Source organism: Ambystoma mexicanum, chromosome 1p (genome assembly GCF_040938575.1).
Source record: "Ambystoma mexicanum isolate Mex_15411 chromosome 1p, UKY_AmexF1_1, whole genome shotgun sequence".
Classification (NCBI taxonomy): domain Eukaryota; kingdom Metazoa; phylum Chordata; class Amphibia; order Caudata; family Ambystomatidae; genus Ambystoma; species Ambystoma mexicanum.
This window is the reverse complement of record NC_090921.1, coordinates 1,014,458,967-1,014,478,527: the sequence shown is the minus strand read 5'-3', so window position 1 is coordinate 1,014,478,527 and position 19,561 is coordinate 1,014,458,967. Positions and strand designations below refer to the sequence as shown.

At 43.6% G+C, this 19,561-nt stretch overlaps 1 protein-coding gene across 7 annotated transcripts in view; it reads left to right on the top strand.

Annotated features, from left to right (window-relative positions):
- Positions 1-19,561, top strand: part of GFOD2 (Gfo/Idh/MocA-like oxidoreductase domain containing 2) — a 233,597-nt gene that overhangs the window by 18,252 nt on the left and 195,784 nt on the right. The gene's annotated exons all lie outside the window — the stretch shown is intronic.

Here is a 19,561-nt window from a genome sequence, read left to right as displayed (position 1 = left end):
CAGCAGAGCAGAGAACGAGGAGGGCTGAAGAGCGCGACAACCCGAGTTGGGGCAAGAAGAGCATGGGAAGGTTAAAGGGGCGCCGACCGCAGAGGAGCCAGAAAGACACTGAGGCTGGAGTGGGCCGCAAGAGTGTCTTGAGCTGAGCAGAGCCCATTTCTGTGTGTTCCCTGTTGGGAGTGGGGAACACAGAGAAGCGCCGACTGCTGCCGGAAGGTCTAGCGAATGCGAGCGCTGCTTGCTGGAGTTCTGCATTAGAGAGCGGAGCTAGCGAAAACCAGAGAGCAAGACCAGAGCACCCAGAGGAGCGTCCGTACACCGGTGAGTGACAACGACGCATCAATCAGGCCAGGGTGATCTAGGTTGTTTTCCACTAACCTTTTGTTCACGGGTGCATGGCCCGCAGTGGAACTGCTTTGGCCCCTGTTTTGACCGTTTGTTAAAAACGGGGGGAGGAGGGCCCGAGCAATTTTTGACCCCCAAAGTATGTGTGAAGGCTGATGCCGGTGAGGCAAAAGTCTATGGAAAAGCGGTCTGGGGAACCGATCTGATCGTATTGAATACCGAACGAGTTGTCAAGCATGAAATAAGCTTTGAATAATATGGAAAGGGGATTTGGGGACCCAATATGAAATATTGAATACCGGCAAGTTGTCAAGAACGTAATGAGAGTTGAATGCTGAACAAAGGAAAAGATATGAGAAAAATCCTCGAATGAAATAGAAGTGATGTACATTTTCAAACTAAGTGAATTTAACAAAAAGGCATTTGCGAACAAAGTGAAATGAGTAAGAAGTACCAGTAGCCACCTGGTAATGCCTGATGCTCTCACCAAACTCCATGCACCTGAGTTGCATATATTCACAAAGGTATCTCAAGTCTCCTTCTCATTCTCTGATCCGTTTGCTCTGTCCGTATTGCACTCTTGCATCATCATTACTCTTACATCATTGTGTTCTGTGGTAACCTGAATTCAATTATCCACCAATTTGTAAAAATTATTTTATTCCATGCTTTGTAATCCACATAGGCTAGTGGCAAAACTGACTCTTAAGTCAAACAGTAGCTGCAATCAATGCATTTGTGAGTATAATACTCCCATCTTCAGGGCTAAGATAGTAAACACATTTGTTACGACACAGAATATATTCAATGCCTATACATACCATAGTTTGTTGTAGAGGTTCATATTGTGTGATGAAAGAAAACCATAAAATAAAACAACATCATTGTGATCATATTCAACCCTCCACGTTATTGTCTGATTTCATTGCACACTCTACATATATCCAAAAGGTATAACAAAAATGGGCTCCATACCTTTTGACTTGAGTCTCCTCCCTATAAATCATGATGCACAAAATGAGATACTAGTAATAGAACAAATGTTTCCTGCTCGCTTTACCTGCATATGGATTTATTTAGGCTCTCATTACCTAGCGTGTTCCAACTAGCCGCGTTGGAGTGATTCTTGGTTACCTGTAATATAGGGTATTATTAGAATGTGGTCATCAGTGATGTCATCAATGATATTTGTGATGCCATCTTTGATGTCCTGGGTGTTAGTGTTACCAGTGCACGGTGGTGGCGCGAGTTATGGTTGCTTAGCTTACCATAACTGGCGAATTTCGAGGGTTTTTCGGTTTTACTTTGAAGCATAACGTCCCGTTAACGTTTTTTTACTGGATTGCATAGTTTTTTAGTAGCGTAACTTATCATAACATTCCTTTAACAAAGTTTTTTTGCTAAAGTTGATCGGTTTGTAGTAGTAGCACGCAACCATAATGTAAAGTAACAAATGACTTCATTGCACACCTTGCGGAGAATGCCACATGACCATATGCTGGCGCACAGCACGGTGACGTGTCCGAGAATCTGTACACACTTAACAATAAGATGTACGCCTCGAGGACTGTGTGGAAATACATTTTTTACTGATGTAGGAACTTCCACCTTAAACATTTCGCTTGCACAGCCCGAACACTTATTCGTAGGCAACCATTAACAATTTAGGACACAGTACATAATTTTAGCAAAAGTACTAGTTATCTGAGAACAACATGAGCTAAGGCCATCCTCCTATCTAAAAAAAAAAAACCAGCACCACTGCTGCAATGAAGGAGCATGAGAAACACTGCCCCCACCTTACAAATAACACGCGCACAACATTTTCCCCCGTCCACCTACCCCCCCCAATATTACTGTTTGGTGCCTCTTTGCTCATTTCCGTCCGCAACTTTCCTTCTTACCTGTCCTTCCCCAAAAAAAACATCAGTAAACAAAATAAATGTTCCTTTTAAGAACCACCTTTCACAGTTTCAAAATATTCTTTTTTTAAAATGGCATACTCTCCATCTACTTTATATTTCTCAGTAAAGTACACAGACGCAATAACATTTGCCATTAACAATCTAGATTTGCAAAGCAGTAATGTGTGCTACTGAAAAAGAGGATTTCTTTTCCAAGCTGGCCACCATAGAAAGGGAAGACGGTTGTTCCGTACATGGCCCCTCTTCGCTTTCCATGGCAGCCTGCAAATGGCAAAAAGGAAACGATGTTAACATATTACCACCAGCACTTTTTTCCTCCCTTTCAAATGTATTGTAATGTTGAACAACTTTACCACAAAGCCAGTCCCAGGTGGACATGGCCACTGTAATCCTATCTTTTCTCCCTTCTGGTCATGACCAGTAGCCACATTGTGCGGATCATGACCTTATACCATGACCTCGACATTCTGCCCAGTCCCCATGGCTGCAGCATATCCCTCAGTCAATAAACGTATACCGCAACGTTTCTTAACTACATTACGACACTTGTGTAATACGAAAACACTCCCACATCTCGTCACATAACCAACCATAGTGATATTTAACGCCTTTCTGGATGACTGTCCTCTCCAGCGTAGCCAAATGCACCAATAAGCACCTACGTGCCGTGACGCAGAACCTGAAAATGAACACACACCGACGTACAACGAACCACGTTACGTTTTGAAATAATAAACTATTTTTTAAAGGAAAACATTAACAATTTTAGAATGTGTAAAGTACTTTAATTTCACAATAAACTGTCCGAGACCATTGGACTATTCCCATTTACAATCAAATAGTAACTTTGTTTGTTCGGTCGTCATTGAAATTGTTAATCGTGAGCCACACGTTGATCTTTTCGCATACACAAAGTATTCGCTTTCGATAAAGCAACCGCTTTGGTCGCACAGTGATTTCCAAGACGTCGGCATGAACTTTGGACTACACCACCATAAAAGATGTTATGTTACTCCTATTGGCCACTCCAGCGTATGGACAAATGGGGCCAGGCCGGTCATCCCACAATTCAGTCACGGTTAGACAGCCGGTCACGAGTACGTGCATCTGGCGTCCAAAGAACCCATCACTTGGCATCTGGAATCCATGGCAATCGCAGTACGGCAGAATGTAGCTGTTCGGAAAACCTAACAGAAAATCTGTATCAATACCCAACCTTTACCAAACAATTGCAAAAAAAGACAAAAAGAACGTGGAAACTGATACACAAATCGATGTGGTCATACATGACATTTTAAAGAAATAATAGTGTTGCACATGGGTGAACCTAATAGCCTACAAACGGTGAGAATCTGCACTTTCCATAACTTTAAAAAAGAAAAATGACAACAACACAGAAACATAGTACCTCAGTTATAATGCCATAATTATTGTTCTGGTAATAACAAATTAAAACTCGTTCCGGTGTAGAGTCGTCAAAAGTAAATTTACACAATATTTACCATTTCCATTGTCTTCGTTAAACCCAGACAGCAAGGTACTTGCAGCAAAGAATCTTCTTCAACTGATATTACGTGTGTTTTACAAACGTTTTGAATACATAACCTTATCAAATGGTATTTTTCCCAAACTTGCACTCCCTGCATTCTTACTGAATTTTCCCTTTCGCTCAAGGTCCGAAAACAATTGACCCTTATGGGTTCAGTCGGATGCGTGGGCCTACTGAGCTCGCAACCACAAAAGCAAAGCAATTGACCTTCGCTCAGAATGCAAAAACATTCTGACTTTTCAACATGTCTCAACGCATTCATGAGAAGTGGTACTCCCATACACTTTCAGACCCGCTGTTTCCATCAAACACTGCAGGTAGCGGCCTCAGATTTCAAACTCTACGACGCTATTTACCGTATGACTTAGATGACAAGAAAACACCACTTTTTGGATTCCTGCTGCCACATCCAATCCCAGCCTCATTAACCCTCACCTTCTGATACAATATTTCATAAGTTTAACAAGTGCAATGTTGTGTTGTTTTATGTGTTACCAGGGATGTCCGCGTACACCAAAACACGAATGAAAGATGGCAGGCGCAGCGACAGAATCTGATGCACTTAACGCCGTTCAACACCCAGTCAGTGAATGCCCCACATGTCCACGAACATGACGCTACGGATTAGCCAATCGGTATCTTGTCCGCGGAGCGAACAGGGAAGTGTGTCAGCGGAGCGGACATAGATATCACTAATTTTTTCAGACATACTTTTTGGTCGTTTTAAAGAAAAGTACTGGACGGATTGGCACCAAATTTACAAAAGCACTCTTTCGGGACCAAGCTCCTGCCGCAAATTTGGTGAAAATCCGTCCAGTCGTTTGGGCTGTAGATGTGTGCAAACTTGTTCCCCCATTCAGTCTATGGGAAAAAAGATGTTTTGGGAACCCCCCTATAACTCCCCCCTCCCCCCCCTGGACCAAACATCACCAGAATTAGCAAAAAAAATCACAGTGGCCCATACACTTTTTTTTGTGCAAAGTTTGGTGTGGATTCGTCCAGGGGGAGCAGAGTTATAAGCCGCCCAAAAAGTGCTCTTCCTATGGAAACAGCAACTTAACCATAACTACACGGCCACTACCGTGGCCGTGTAATAAATAAATAATATATGTCATCCACTTTATTCGGCTATTTAACAGCTAAACATCTAGCATGTCGCTATTACAAATCGATTAATAATGCATATACATGTCTTAAGGTACAAGGATGTTCTCTGCAGACCCTGTGATGCACTTTATTGAGCAATGTGACTGCTAAACATCAAGAATGCTGTTACTAGAAATTGTGCAATCTTGAACATGCCTGTTTACATTGATGAATCTTTTAATATTTGTATTGTCATGCATGGGCACTTTTACTATAAACTAACCTGTGAAAAAGTTAACGCGGCTGTGAAACCCTCATTAAAGTTCACATTGCTATGTCTTTTAATGCATCAATTGTTGATGAAAAGTATTGTTAAGCACTAGCACTTTATTGATGTATCATCTCGCTTCCATTCATTGTATTTATGCCTTGGTCTATTGAGATTAGCAAGCCATGACAAGATGGCTTACATGGTTACTATACTAGCCTCATGTTTGTTTTTGACTTGCAAAGGAAATGGAAAAGGGCTTGAAATTAACATGGCAACCATGATTCGACTAATACAGGGTGGAAAACGTGAACTCTCCCTTAGCCATTGGTTAGTGATATTTGACGCTTGGCGAGTATGAAATGGTGTGCTATGTGTATGTATAGCATTGAGGTGGCGAGATAATTTTGTATGGCTAGTAAGGAACCTGTAACTGGAATTTTTGCCCCTGACTAATACATGCTCAGTCACATTTCTCAATATTATAATTAAATACGCCCAAATTGAGTGGCATAAAATATTAATAGAAATTCAAGATACTGAAGAAAAGCTTTTGCATATCTCTTCAATTAAAGAATGGAAAAGATTACGAGAAAGTGTGGAAGGTGGCTTGAAATCCTATGAAGATAAAATAAAACTAAGAGTTTCTAAGAGATGAAGATTACGAAACATGCCGTGTACACACATTTGCACGCCGTTTTGATTCTCTGAGAAAGAACACTGTGTGATGAGCACATCTGAGTGAGTAGCATTAATTTCCAGTGTAGCTGCATTGACACTGTAATGAGAAGCCACCAGCAGCGAGAATGAACAACCCATCAGGAGATTTAATTTTTTAAAGAGATGAGACTGTTGGGCATAGATGGAGGAAATGGCAAAAAAGCAGAGGAAGAGGCTGGGGCAGAGGGTCGGGCTTGGACAAAAAAGAAAACTAGATGAGGACAAAGGAGCCAGCAACACAGGCATCACAGAGAGATTGAGGCGCTCTGCCAAACGGATGGGGAAGTAACATAAGAAAAGTGATATGAGCATAGTCTACTTATCCTCTTAAGTCTTGACTAACAAGCAAGTAGCAGTTCTGAAATAGTCTTAATTTTTGTCCCACAGCATATTGGGACTATACGCAAACGAGGATCGACTTTGATAAATATATGCGTAAGATTCAATTAAAGAAGTTCTTTGTTGTTGTTTAGGTGGACTGACAGCAGAGTACACCATTGGCCGGACGAACGGAGGTCATCATAGAAAACATGCAAACGCTAGTAGATCTAGTACATCTGGAATCCGGCTTGGGATTGTCGATCCCATTCAACCAACCAATTGGAAAGATTTAAACATCAACACCGAATGACCCAAAAAGAGCAAATTAAAAATCAAATCGAGATTTAATCCCATTTTCCAACCAAGGGGCAATATCGAAGCTTCCAGGATCGGGTGATAATACGATCTCAAGAAAATAAGGATGAAGAAATGCCATAGCAAAGGCAATTTGAAAAAACAGACTTTGATCTTCAAAGCATACCAAATTGCATTATCAATTCTGACAAAGGCACCAATATTGTCATCCTGGAGTGAACTGACTACATTCGAGAGGCACAGCGACAGTTGATGGACAGAGACCTGAATCAAAAACGCACTGCTTTTCTAACTAAGTGGGAAAAGTTGGGCATTTTAGATGAGGATGAGTGCCATTTTTGCAGCCCAAATTCTCTGTAATGTCCACTATATGTTTCCTACCCAAAAACCATAAAAGAAGGCCAGTTGTCGCACTAAATGAGGCCTTATTGAAAAATACTTCCAAATATGGGGATGAGATTTTGTTGCCATGTGTGTCCATTCTCCTGTCCTATTTCAGACACTAAATATTTTCTGTGCAAGATTAATGGTATCCCTTGGGAATCGGATTTCATGCTAGCTACTTTGAATGTTGTCGCCTTTTTTTGTTTTTTTCCAAAAGTTTTTATTATTTTAAAAACAAATAAACAATACAAACCAAACTAGCAGCATTATTTGCAACAGTCACATGGACATCAATTAATGCACACTACTGCTCCCCCACTCCCTCCCCCCTCAAGAGCTTGTTTGCGTTTCTCATTCTGTATCTGCTGCGTGTGGCCGGGTATCGCTTCCTTCCGAAGCTGCAGAATCCATTATTGTGCCAAACAGTCCTGTTATTAACACTCTCCATGCCATCAGGTTACGCACTTCTTCCTCCCCGCACTTGCTACATGCCTCCTGCCATACTACTGTTTCAGCCTCTGCCCATTTTTGCAAATCCCACCACCATACCTCAACCCGTGGCTTGTGGCACTGCTTCCAGCCCATGGCAATCCTTCTTTTTGCAAGCACATATGCCAGGTCCCTCAGTTTCCCAACATGTTTAGTATTCCGTGGTCTGGGAAACCCTCCCAACAGGCAGGCCCAGGCCGTATCTATGTTGAGCGTGACCCCTTTATCCGCTAGTTTTTGTGCCACTTCCCCCCCCCCCCCCAAAAACCTTCGATCACTGGGCAAGACCAGAACATGTGTGTCATATCAGCATCCCATAGCACGCTCCCACATCCCATCGGTCATCTGTGCCCCCACCTCCGCTTCCCAGTCCAGCCTCAAATGCGTCAAATCCTTCCCCACCCGGGTCATCACCATCTCATACAATCTAGAGATCTCGTGCCCTCCTTCTGATATGTCATATATTGTCCCCATAATGGCGTCTGGCTCCTCCGACCAGTACAGTCTCTGGACAGGTTTTACGAATAATCTGCACCAGCCTCAGATACGTGACATATTGGCCTCTGTGCAAGCCTGCCTCTTCCCCCAGTTCTTCGAAATCCTTAATGACCCCCTCTTGCCATACATCTCCCAATGTGACCAGCCTGGCCGGTTCCCAATAGGTCCTGATTATCATTCTTAGTTGGTTGTCTCCCCCTGCTAAGGCCACTAGCGGCACTTGTGGGGAACACGGGTACGGGTTCTCCATCAGTCGGCATACTCTACGCCACATCTTCCACCCAAGCAACATCATACATGGGCGTTCTTTCATTTCAAGTCTAGGCAACCAGATAATCTCCTTTAGATAAAATGGAGTGCAGTCCTGTCCAAACAGCCTAAGTTCAGAAGTTACCTCATCAGAAAGCCATTTGGTTACATATTGCAACTGACCAGCTACATAATAGGCCTCGAAATTTTGCAGTTTAATGCCCCCTCTATCATAGAAGTTCTGCAGCTTCCATAGCGCCACTCTATTTCGAGTGCCATGCCATAGGAAGTCTCTGCACATGCTATTCAGTTTGACAAAAAACTTTTTGGGTATCAAGTACGGTACATTACTGAAGAAATGTAACAGCCTGGGCAGGACCACCATTTTGAGCATCGCCCCCCGTCCAATCATCGCCAGCGGCAACTTCTCCCAAAACTTCATACTTGTTCGGATTTTTCTCACAGCCACCTCGGTATTATGCAAGTGTTCCTCCTCTACCGTGTGATACACATCTATTCCGAGGTAGCGGAAGGACTCAACCACCCATGGTACAGACAACACTGGCACCCGCTCCAGAGGGGCTCCTTTGTAGCTCCCCAATGGGAACATGCTCGATTTTTGGGGGTTCACCGCTATGCCGGACAGTTCTGCATACCTTCCCATAACCTCTAGAATATATTGAAGATTTTCCTACGGATATTTCAGATATAGTAGCAGATCGTCAGCATACAAGGATATTAGATGTTTCTCTCCCCCTACCTCAATACCTATCATGTCATATTGTTGTCTGAGGTACACTGCCAGGGGATCCAGGGCTAGAATGTATAACATCGGGGACCAGGGGCACCCTTGTCTGGTGCCCCTACTAAGTTGCCATCTCTCGGATATCACCGATCCTGTGCGCACCCTGGCCAATGGTTCACTGTATAGAAATTTTGCCCACCTAACATAGCCCGGCCCCATCCCGTACTCCCTCAGGGCCTCCAGCAACCATGGCCACCTCACTGAGTCAAAAGCCTCGACTACATCTAGGGATACTATCGCCATTTCCCCCTCGCTCCTGTTCCCCTCTTCAATCACCCGGTGAAGTCGCCTATGGTTGTGGGTTATATTTCTGCTGGGGACATAACCTGTCTGGTCCGGGTGTATCAGTTTGCTAATAACGCTACGCAGCCTATTGGCCAGGACCGCCGTCAATATCTTGCTATCCTGGTTCAACATTGACAAAGGCCTATAGGAGCCGCAGCTATGTCCTGGCTTGTTGGGCTTAGGAAGCGGGACAATTAACGCTTCTCTAAGCGATTCCGGTAGCCGGCCCGTCTCAAAAGACTCATTGAGCATCTCTAGCATAGTGGGGAGTACTTCCTCTCTATATGTTTTATAAAACTCGCCAGGGAATCCGTCCGCGCCCGGGGTCTTATAGGTGGGCAGCTGCTTCACCACCTCTTCCAATTCCTCTAAGGTAATCGGTGCGTCCAGCTCCTCCCTTTCTACAGCGCTGATTTTAGGTAATTCCATGTCTTTTAGAGTTTCTCTTATCTCCTCTCGATTGTCCCCTCTTCTGTCCTCATATAGTGTCCTATAATCTAAGAATGCGTCGTTGACTCCCTCTTGGGTGTCAACTACCTCCCCATCTTCTCTAGTTATCGTCCCAATCGGGGGCCTAGGGGTTTCACTCTTATATAACCACGCCAACAAGCGGCCAGTTTTATCCCCACCTGCATGTTGCCTCTCAACATACTTCTTATAGTTGAGGTTGCAGAGCCTTTCCCAAAGCTCTGCACACCACTGCTGTAGTTCGAGAACAAGTTCTGCATCCCCTCCTGCCCTGTTGCTTTCCCGTTCCAATTCCACTTCAGCTTTCTCTAACTCTGTTAGGACCCCACCCTGTAGGCCTTTTGATTTAGCAATAGCTGCACCCCGCAATACCACCTTAAAGGCTTCCCAGAGCGTGCACGCTGAGTCCACACTGCCTGTGTTTTCCTCAAAGTACTGTGTGATCGCATCCCTGTTATCTTCCCTGAAGACCGGGTCCCGGAGCGCCTCCGCCCGAAGGCGCCACGTCGGTATCCGCGCTCTGGGGCGGCAGTACTGCCAGCCCAGAACCAGAGGTAAGTGGTCCGACAGGACCCTCGCTTTGTAGTCTATTTGGGTGGTCTCTATCACCAAAAAAATAATCAAGTCTCGTATGCAGTTGTTGCGGGGCTGAGTAATGCGAGTACTGTGTTTCATTAGGATGTTTCAGTCTCCAAACATCTGCCAGCCCGAAGTCGTCGAGCAGTGTCTGCAATGCCCTGGCAGCTGGGGTGGGCCTATCAATCTTATCATCAGATCTGTCTACCTTGGGGTTGAGCACTCAGATAAAATCCCCTCCCCAAATAACCGCTCCTCCCATACACGCGCCCAGATGAGTACACAGGTTTCTAAAATATGCCGCAGTATTTTGGTTGGGGGCATACGTATTTATAATGCACACCTCTCTATTCTCCACCAAAGCCTTTAATATGACCAACCTCCCCTCCGTGTCCACCACCTCTTGTGTAAGTCGGAGCGGAACGTGCGGTGCCACCCAGACCAGCACTCCCCTAGCGTAGGCAGAATACAGGGAGCCTACTACAGTACCTCTCCACTTCTTCCCCACCAGTTCCAGTTTTTGCCTGGTCAGATGTGTTTCCTGTAACAACGCAATATCAATCTTCTGTCTTTTCAAGTACATCATGACTTTGTTTCTCTTTAAGTAACTGTTGAGTCCCCTGACATTCCATGTCACGACCTTAAGGTCCCCCATAGCTCATGTGTGTCCTCTTCCCTTCCGTGTAGCGAATTCCCTTTGCCCACGTGATACAGATACAGCTCTCCACCTTTACTTGTGGCTTCTTGTACAAGCTCAAACTGCCCATAACTATGTACACAACAACTTCCCCACTTCACTCTCCACCCATCCCTCCCCCAGACCACACACCCCAACTGCTGCCCAGCTCCGTTCTCGGAACTCGGGGACCCCCACATCTAGCCCTGCAAGCCCAAACAATGCCCAGAGCTCAGTAGGGTGAAGTCGCCCTAATGGCCACTTAACTAAGATTACTGTGGGGTAAAGAGATCCGCTCTGCAAGGCTCCCATTAATTCAATAATCATTACAGTGCTCATAACATCTAGTATAACAGTCTGACCTTCTATACTGAAGGCCGCGCAAATGACTATATTCAAGTCCCATGGGTCTGTGCCGCGCCATCTTGTGGCACCCTCCTCGTGCATTACTTATCTCTTTAATGCTCCCTCTCCTTCTGAGCTTCAGACTCCTGGGGACATCCCTGCGCATCGAGCCATCCCATGGCATCCTCCGGGGTATCAAAAAACAAAGTTTTGTGTTTATGTATAACTTTCAATTTTGCCGGATACAGCAACATGTATTTGTGGCCCGCTTCTCTCAGTCTCCGCGTTACTGACCCAAAGTTCATGCGGCTACGCTGCACAGACAGGGTATAGTCCGGGTAGGCTGTGATGTTTGCCGCTCCTCGTATAATCGTTCCTCCCTTGCAGAAGTGTTCCAATATCCTCTCCCGGTCCCAGTAATTAAGAATTTTGGCTATCACCGGCCTAGGCGGGTTTCCTGGCGGCGGCCTCCTTGTTAGAGCCCTATGTGCCAGTTCAACCGCGAATCCTTGAGATGGGGCTCCTCCGGGTATCTCTTGCAGTAGCATGGAGTCGATGAACTCCGTGGGATCCTGGCCCTCCAATCCCTCCGGCAGGCCCACGATGCGGATATTGTTTCGTCGGGCGCGTCCTTCCGCCTCCTCTGCTCTGCTCTCCAAGTTGCCCACTCTCTGTATCGGGGCATGCAATTCGGCCGTATGGGAGGCACAATCTGCGGTATTCGGGCTCACTTCCTTCTCAAGGGTCTCCGTGCGCTCCGCCAAGGCCCTGACGTCCTGCCGGAGTAGATTAACTTCCTCCTGCACCTCTCCGACCTTAAGGTCCAGTGCCGTTTTCAGCTCTGTGACGGCTAGTTCGAGTTTGGCTTCCCAGGCCGCCTTTAAGTCTGCAATCGCAGCTAGGACTTCTTGATTAGTGCCCGCTGCCGTCATGCTGCCTGCAGGCGACTTATTCTTGCTCTTAGTATTTTCTTGACCAGGGGACGTTTTAGCGAAGTCGTCCAGGGTGGGCTGCTTCGCCTTCGGCCTCACCGTTCTATTAGACATGACCCAGAGGACCTGTATTCTGCACAAGTGACAAATGCACACCCAGTATGCCTCTTTCGCTCGATCACCGTGCGGCCTGCTCCTTCTTTTGTTCCGGACATTGGTCGGCCATTTTGTGTCGTCTTTTGTCTCCGGCGCTCCTTGTCTTTTCCGCACAGAACTCTGCCGCCGTTCCCCCTACACCTTCCAAAGGTTCGCCAAGCGTGGTCCAGTCATTCACACGCCGACATGTGTATTTTCAGCAGTCGTCGGCCCATCGTTGCGCACTTTTACGCCCGGATCATTTCAGGATCTCGGGAGCTCCTCCAGTTCATGTCCTCCTACATGGCCCTCGTAGCCACGCCCGCGCTGTCCTTCATGTTGTCTCCTTATACATGTCTATCAAAAATGAACATGGCAAAAAGCTTGTCAATGTTTTATAAATACCAGGTCGCTGAATTATTTACAACATTGCAACATGATTATTGAAATGATTGATTTATGCCCGATGAATAACCTTTCTTTTTGACAGTGAATACTTTATACAACTTCAAGGTACTGCTGTGGGCATCATCTTTGTCCCCCCCACCACCCTCCTCATGCTACCTAACGGGAGAGGTTTGTTGTGTGGACAGGAGACCACACCAAGTACACTGATAAAATGATTCTCTGGTTACGCCTTGTCAACTATCTTTTCCTCATTTGGCAAGGGAATGCGTGGTAATCAATACAGGTTCTCAAGTCTCCTTCCTTTTCCGGTACGAAGAACAAAAGACTGGCTGCGGGGGACTTCGAAGGACGGATAAATCCGTTTGCAAGGTACTGGTCTAAATAGGATTTCAAATGAAGGTTTTCTGGTTCTGTGAGAGCGTAGATCCTGCCGCAAGGCATTTGTGCACCAGGAACAAGATCGATCTGACAGTCATAGGGCCTGTGCGGTGGCAATGTATTGGCTTGGTCCTTTCAGAAAACATCCTGGAAATCATGGTATTCACTTGGCAAGCTATTAGTTGCTCCCAGGGTGGATACTGTCGCTCCGGGAGTCATGAGGATACAGACATCGGGTTTCTCCTCTTGGTAATAGCAGGCAGGGGAGCAGTCACCGGGGAAGGTTAATTTTCGTGCCTGCCAGTCTATCAAAGAGTTGTGAGCAGCCAACCATGGCATCCCTAGTATTAGCCTGAACTGAGGTGCCTTGATGAGATTGAATGAAATAGACTCCTGATGTCCGTCCTGACACAGCAAGGTTACCCTGGCTGTGCACTGGGTTACTGGTCCGGAAGCGATTTCTGTCCCATCCACGGTGGTTACCTTGTCCATAGTTGGCTTAGAACACAAAGGAAGCCCCATCTCTGCTGCCAGTTCTTGATCAATATAATTTCCAACTGCTCCGCTATCGATGTATGCTTCAACGGCATGCATTCTTGACGACTGTTGGTGGTTAATTAAGATCACTGGTATTGCAAAGTGCGAGGTCAGCAACTCTTTCTTCTCACTCGACAAACTGACCTCTACGTTTGTCGAGCTTGGTAGTTTCCCGATTCCTTAGCTTCATCCTTCTCTGTGGCCCCAACTGTTCTCCTTAGGGCTTTTACTGGACAGTCCTTCAGGAAATGTCCTGGTTTCCCACAATACAAACAAAGCTGTTGTTGTCTTCTTTTTTCCCGCTCTTGTTTTGTTAATGGAGGCCGTATCCCTCCAATCTGCATGGGTTCTACAGCATTTTCAGGTACACGGGGTGTGTTTTCCCTTGGTCGAACATACACGGTCCGAGGGTCCGTCTTAGACCGGTCTGCCTTTCGGTCCTGCAACCGGTGGTCTAGCTGCACGACCAGATTTATGGATTCTGCACAGTCTCTGGGTGAATCAACCACCTGGGCTAAGACATCCTTTAATTTGCCTTGTAAGCCTCGATGGAATAACGTGGTTCTTTTGTTTTCTGGCCACCTAGCTTTGGCAACCAGTCTGTTGAAGGTAGGACTGTACGTTAACAAGTCCTGATTCCCCTGTCGGAGGGACAAGAGTTCATTGTCTACTGCTTGTTCCTGGGTATGGCGAGTAAAATGTTTTTCCATTTATCTCTGGAACCCCCCAAAGTCATGTAATAGAGGATCAAAAAAAGGAAAAGGATTCGACTTGAGAATACTCGCGTCCCGTGCACACTTTTAAGTGTTTGGAACAAGTCCAATACTGTTATTTTTATGTATACAACAAGTATTTCACAATAATTAACAAAGGGATGTCAATAGACAAGAACGTACAAAAATATTTTTTATGTAACACAAACAATGTGATTCAATTCTTTCAAAATGAAATGAACAACATGAAAACGCATCAATGGTATCAAAAGAGCACATCAAGTTTAGAGAGAGAAAGTGTGCAAATAAAAGGGGTTTATATATGTGTGAAATCCAATTCACTTGGCGATGCGTTTCGAGGATGTTTTCCTCTTCTTCAAATGGCCCAAATTGGATTCTTTAACAAAAAACAGAAGAATAGTCATTTAGTTACTTATAAATCTGGAAACTATCAATCAATTGCAACGAGTTAAGTAGATGTACAATTTAAATGTGGTGTTCTCAGTTGCTTTAAATACTGCAGAATTTCCTTCATTGTCGAAATAGACATGTATATAGCTTACTCAAATATGGTAATTAGGTAAACGAAATACTTTTCCTGAACAATATAAAAGTATCGGCTGAGTACTAATCACTCTGTGGGACTAGCAGCGGGGTCATTCAATACAGATTAAAGGGACACGGGAAAAGAGGGGCCGTGCATAATAGAGAAAACAAGTGTGCTTGGAGGAGGATCGTGAAAGGTTAGAAGTCAAAGTAAAATGAAGAATTACCAGTGTCGAGTGATGGTTCCAGAGTCAACGTACTGAATACGATAAGTATTCAAACAAAAGCGCATAGCGCGCTATATCTGAAAGAGATATGTAAAAATGGTTCCAGTGAAAAGATAGCAAATAGATAGCTATAGAGTAGTTCTGACGAGGTCCAAGAAAAAATAATAAATAAACGTACCAAAAGGTGACGAAATCTTAGCATGGTGAAAAAGAAGAATAATGGTGACAATGTCACAGAGTTGCTCAATTCCAAGCCAGCAAATGACAACATCATTAGGGGGTCCAACCTATGCATATTGGTTGAAAAGTAGATCAAAAAGTATATATAAGTAACTGGCATCGGTAATTCAGAATAATGTATAAGAGGTCTCTACTAATTAGTACCTCAAAGGAGCGTCTAACCCAGTAGACACATGTAGGAGATAACAGCTCAGCAGACTTGCTGTGAAGGTGGAAAGTCCAAGTCACAGCGAGCGCGGCAGCAAAGAACGTCTGTAAAGTAAGACGGATATACAATAAATAAGGAGAAAAGTCCTAAGAACGAGTGCAGTTCTAGTCTGAATGAGGGTGCAAAACTGCTTACCTAAAGTGCAGAAAAAATGAGCGATCTGCACGAAGTCTATTTTCAATGCAGAGTCGAATACACAGCAACCATGGAAACATTGAGCGCCGTGGAGGATCAGGGGTAGTAAAATAAGAGAAGGGACTAGAATAGTTGGAAATACGAGCGGCCATCTTAGAATGGTCAGAGAAAAATAGAATATGTACTGCAGAGTAAAACGTGAAGGGAATAATAGTAGAACACTGTATAAACACAGAGGGTTATGAATGGGAGTAAAAAAAAAGGATGTTTGAAACCTAAGGAGGACATCCAACATGTAAAGAAATATACATATGTGGATGTATTCCGAACAAGGACGGTACAAAGGATGGGGAAATAGAGAAGTTCCCAGGTGGAAAATACATTTATCTAAACAATCAAGAGTAGGGAAAAATTGAAAATATGCAATCGAATAACAGCGCTGCCAGGCCGTCAGAACGATGAGAAGTCAGGCCAATCTAAAGCCAAAAATCAAAAACAGTTACTTAATTAGCTAGAGGTGTAGTTTTGGGAAATTCAAACACAGTTCAACATAGGATGACCATAATTAAAACAAAATATGCACATAATGTACAGCTTATGTTAGACATTATCAAGCAGTTCTCAATTAAGTATTTACATTGATTCATGCATAAAACGTAACAATGTTAAGCAATAGAGGCCGTATGTATTTCAATTATAAAGTAATTTATAGACACAACTGGGTGCATTTGGTATTTAATTCCAATATTACAGGTCTGACACTAGTATTGTGATACTTCTTGATCACAGGAAGCAATTTAAGGTAAAGTCCTCATTAAGGCCCCAAGGTTGTAGGGCCCCCATTTTAACGATCCAGTACGCTTCTATTTGTAATGGGAGGGACAGATAATCACCTCCTCTTGTGGGGCGTCTAACAACTTCAAGAACTTGACATTTTAGCTGTGCAATGGAATGCTTTTGTAAATTAAAGTGGTGAGCCACTGGTGAATACTGGTTATTGCATCTAATATTTGACTTCTGTTCTGTCAATCTCAGTTTGATTGGTCGTTTAGTCTGGCCTACATAGACTTTACCACAGGGGCATTTCAACAGGTAGATCACTCCAGATGAGACAGGTTGAATAGTCTCTAAGTTTGATCTTTTGGCCGTTCCTCGGGTGAGTCACAACATCACCCTTGATCACGTTGTTGCAGTGTGTACATCCCATACAGGGGATGGTTCCCAACATTTTAGTGGTTAAAAAGAGTTGATTATCCTTGGGAGTTTTCTCGGCTTTCACAAGCTTCCCTGATGTGTTTTCCCCTCTTGAAGCACATCATAGGCGGAGTTGGGAATAATTTTTGCAAAGTTTGGTCATTGTGTAATATATTCCAGTGTTTCTTTATACAGCTTGAAATCTGAAAGCTTTGTCTGGAGAATTTGGATATGAATAATAGAGGGATATCTTTCACCTTTGATTTAGTTTTTAGTAGGTCTGTACGTGTAATTTACGAGACTCTGTTCTTGGCTTCTTCTAGGACCTCTGGGGGATATCCTCTATTTTGGAATTTACTGACAAGGTTTATGCATTCTTTTTCTAGATCACCCGGATCCGAGACAATCCTTTTAAGTCTCAAAATTTGACTATATAGTAAACTTTGAAGCATGGCTCTTGGATGGAAGCTAGAGTAATGCAATAAATTGTTCGCATCAGTTGGCTTATGGTATATGGATGTAGCAATTTTATTATTGGTGATCTTCAAATTTACGTCCAAAAAGTGTAAGTAAGGGTTGCCTATTTCAATGGTAAACTTGATTCTCGGATGCACCAGATTGATGTATTCAAAGAACCTTTCAAGGTCTTCTTGTGTGCCGCACCAGATACAAAAAATATCATCAATAAACAATTAAATCTAATTGTCGGTTCTTGATGTTAATGGGTGTTTTCTTCTTATAGTTAATTTTGCTTAGGTCTTGTAAGACACTTTTCTCAAACAAGTTCAGGATTGAATTTTGTATCTGAGGGTCAAACGTGCTCTTGGGCCACATTTCTAACAAAGTGTCTTCAGTAGATCTTGATTCCAAGGCAAATACTATTTGCAGACCTCGGGTACATCGATGGCACCCGTTTCAGTTTGAAAGCCAACATGTACTGGAGTACCCAATTTGGTCACCCTACATCCTTACATGGAAGCAGTTTATTGATGATATTTTTTGTATCTGGTGCGGCACACAAGAAGAACTTGAAAGGTTCTTTGAATACATCAATCTGGTGCATCCGAGAATCAAGTTTACCATTGAAATAGGCAACCCTTACTTACACTTTTTGGACGTAAATTTGAAGATCACCAATAATAAAATTGCTACATCCATATACCATAAGCCAACTGACGCGAACAATTTATTGCATTACTCTAGCTTCCATCCAAGAGCCATGCTTCAAAGTTTACCATATAGTCAAATTTTGAGACTTAAAAGGATTGTCTCGGATCCGGGTGATCTGGACAAAGAATGCATAAACCTTGTCAGTAAATTCCAAAATAGAGGATATCCCCCAGAGGTCCTAGAAGAAGCCAAGAACAGAGCCTCGGAAATTACACGTACAGACCTACTAAAAACTAAATCAAAGGTGAAAGATATCCCTCTATTATTCATATACAAATTCTCCAGACAAAGCTTTCAGATTTCAAGATGTATAAAGAAACACTGGAATATATTACACAATGACCAAACTTTGCAAAAATTATTCCCAACTCCGCCAATGATGTGCTTCATGCGGGGAAAAAACATCAGAGATAAGCTTGTGAAAGCTGAGAAAACTCCCAAGGAGAATCAACTCTTTTTAACCACTAAAAAGTTGGGAACCTTCCCCTGTCTGGGATGTACACACTGCAACAACGTGATCAAGGGTGATGTTTTGACTCACCCGAGGAACGGCCAAAAGATCAAACTTAGAGACTATTCAACCTGTCTCTCATCTGGAGTGATCTACCTGTTGAAATGCCCCTGTGGTAATGTCTATGTAGGCCAGATTAAACGACCAATCAAACTGAGATTGACAGAACATAATTCAAATATTAGATGCAATAACCAGTGTTCACTAGTGGCTCGCCACTTTAATTTACAAAAGCATTCCATTGCACAGCTAAAATGTCAAGTTCTTGAAGTTGTTAGACGCCCCACAAGAGGAGGTGATTATCTGTCCCTCCTATTACAAAGAGAAGCGTACTGGATCGATAAAATGGGGATCCTACAACCTTGGGGCCTTAATGAGGACTTTACCTTAAATTGCTTCCTGTGATCAAGAAGTATCACAATACTAGTGTCAGACCTGTAATATTGGGATTAAATACCAAATGCACCCAGTTGTGTCTATAAGTTACTATATAATTGAAATACATAGGGCCTCTATTGCTTAACATTGTTACATTTTATGCATGAATCAATGTAAATACTTAATTGAGAACTGCTTGATAATGTCTAACATAAGCTGTACATTATGTGCATATTTTGTTTTAATTATGGTCATCCTATGTTGAACTGTGTTTGAATTTCCCAAAACTACACCTCTAGCTAATTAACTGTTTTTGATTTTTGGCTTTAGATTGGCCTGACTTCTCATCGTTCTGACGGCCTGGCAGCGCTGTTATTCGATTGCATATTTTCAATTTTTCTCTACTCTTGATTGTTTAGATAAATGTATTTTCCACCTGGGAACTTCTCTATTTCCCCATCCTTTGTACCGTCCTCGTTCGGGTTCGGAATACATCCACATATGTATATTTCTTTACATGTTGGATGTCCTCCTTAGATTTCAAA